General features: G+C 38.9%; 1 non-coding gene across 1 annotated transcript; it reads right to left on the bottom strand.

Moving 5' to 3' along the window:
- Positions 1 to 1,735: 1,735 nt before the first annotated feature.
- LOC124803855 lies at positions 1,736 to 1,865 on the bottom strand. Its single transcript, XR_007017321.1, has one exon. It is a non-coding gene; the product is annotated as a U11 spliceosomal RNA (small nuclear RNA).
- Between the last annotated feature and the right edge of the window lie 812 nt (positions 1,866 to 2,677).

The following is a 2,677-nucleotide window of genomic DNA, read 5'->3' as shown; positions in this document are numbered from 1 at the left end:
TAAGGTGCAGGTAGCAGTGGAGGTCAATGAGAGATGCACAGTATATTTTAAAAAGCTATTTCAAGTTAGCTGTAGAACACAATAAGAGGACCATGCAAACACCTAAAAATAAACAGCCACTGCAGTAATCACAAATGTTACCTCATTCTGACAAGTTTTCAGAAGACAGCATAGTAGCTTGAAATGAACTTGCAGAAATTACTGAGTACTGCAGCCAATAAGACTTATCACAAATGGCAGTGCACTGATGCCATCACCAAATGAAATGACTAAAATCTGGAGTATGGGACCATCCAATTTAGAACAGACCTTTGCATGACAACTAATTCTATATACATCGAATCTATGAAACACTGCCTCCTGAAAGACTGGCTGGCATTTTCCCTACCCACACTGCCTGAGAAAACATCTAATTTTCCACCAAAGGGAGTTTAAAGCCCATGATATGCCACATGTGAATAAGAGGGTGATAATCTAGGCAGCAACTTGAATAGTTAACCTGACTTGTGAAGTATTCAGTATAGGTATATGTTGAACTTCCCATGAGTTCTATGAGTAGCACTCAGTCGTGGTTGTGGTTTAGTCAATAGTTTATTTGTGTTGTATGGCCAACTGCCTGACATTTACAAAAATTATATGTTGGGTATGTTTTGGTAAGCAAGCCTCGTGAGGCAATATGGTTCTCATTTTAGCCAAACAGTAAAACACCTTGTGATACTGGAGGACACCCAGACTCAATCAGATGGTTATAATCTTGGAAAAAAATAACAGCATTGTACTCTCTTCATTAAGGACTATCTATCAAAGGAAGTGTGGAGGTGCTTAAATTTCTGCAGGTCTTAGACTCAATTCATTTAGTAATTACACGCTTACAGAGCAGTATTCATGAAGGTCCTACACCTGTCCATTACTATTTCAATCTTAGTGAAATGAGAACTGGACATACATATGTACACTTGATTCGTATTTTAATTAATTCTGCACACAGTCATCCAGGAAAATGAACACAAAACTTTACTGATGATGTGCCTAGGACATTTAATGGGTATTCATGCATGAAAGACACTCACAATGTGTTTGTACGTGTTTAATGAGATAAAAACTGTGATGTAGATTTGGTTATTGCATACAGACACTTCTAGGAACAGTAGTGAATTTCAAAAACGAACGAATTTTATCACTTTTTTAACAGTACTGTAATATGCTTAACTCGGGTGAGTATAGTTTTTCTGAGTTTTACGCAGTTTCCTATCAGACACACAATATTCAGATACATCTAAATACATTCTGTGTTCACATTTATAGTAGTTTTTAACACTGGTTGCTAACAACAGTAAAAAACTTTGCAAAGTGAATGTACAGTGTTGCTGGGAGCTTTTGAAACGCAGTGTACCTGGTATTTTAAATTGCTAGTGGATTAACGACGTATTCTGGGTTTCTTCAACTGATTCTAAATTAATGGTCTGGGCGTTATATTTGGGATCCAGTTGCGAATGACTCCATGGCTATATGCTTTGACATAAAGCAAGGAAAATTTGTTTCCCGATTCGGCGCGGATGAGCCAGTTCGGTGAGTCCATAATGACAATGTATCAGAAACTGTGATTTATTCACAAATTACAAATAGTGTGAGAGTGCCTCTGATGGAGAGAGAGCTTTTAACACAAACGGATCTGCCTTATTGTTCGCTGTATGTATGTAAATTACCAATCACCGTATGTTTTGTTCCATATTGCGGGGGCGTCAGTGCTTATTGGCAGCCAACTGCCCCACAAATACAAAAATTACGTGTTGGGTATGTCTTGATAGCCATACCCCACGAGCCGTAAAGGCCCATGCACCATGAAAGTGGCGAACACCCTTTTTAAACCTCAACATGCTTCAGGTACGCTTAAGTAAACGTTAAGTTCGTGCTTCTATTCGAGCACATATACCATCTATTATAAAATGAAAGGTTTAACACAACGAAGAATCGATATTATATTAAAAAATGCTTTCGTTACTTATGAAATGCAGCATTGTGTCTTAGTTACTCTCCTAGGTAGTCTTTTACCGTTTTTTTACGCGAATCCAGTATGCACTACGCTCAACGCCATCTACCGTTCAGTCTGTGCACTAACGAGCAGTAGCGCGACCTTGGCGCGATCTACGGTGATAGCTGTCGACTGCAGAAGCGTGGTTTTAGCCGACAGATTGACTTACAAGAATTGTTGTGATTAAGGTACTTGATCAATAGTAATCGTCTCTAGGCACCCTATGTTTAATGTTTTTGCTTTATGCGCCGCACTTCGGGGCTAAAATCCACCTTAAAATGCTAAATTAAACTGTTGAACATTACATCTGATTCCGCTTTCACCTCTGTGTAGATCTTGAAAATAGAACCGCATCAGACAATGTGAATAATAACATGTAGGCTTATAGTTCCTGCAGCAAGTTTACTATTATAAATACGTCACCGTAACGTATATATATGATTGCAGTGATCAACTAAAGGTACTTTGTATCTGTAGGTGGCATGAACGCTTTTTGTTGCTACGTGGTGATCACGTTACGGGAAATATTTAACACACAAGGCACTTTCGTTGGCTTTAAAAAGCGAAGTTTACATGACGACATTTACGTTTCAAGCCTCTGCACTATCTGCCACTGCGAATGCGCGGTGCGCGTTTGCGCAAGTT

The sequence above is a fragment of the Schistocerca piceifrons genome, chromosome 6, assembly GCF_021461385.2.
Source record: "Schistocerca piceifrons isolate TAMUIC-IGC-003096 chromosome 6, iqSchPice1.1, whole genome shotgun sequence".
Taxonomy (NCBI): Eukaryota; Metazoa; Arthropoda; class Insecta; order Orthoptera; family Acrididae; genus Schistocerca; species Schistocerca piceifrons.
This window is presented reverse-complemented; position numbering and strand designations above follow the sequence as displayed.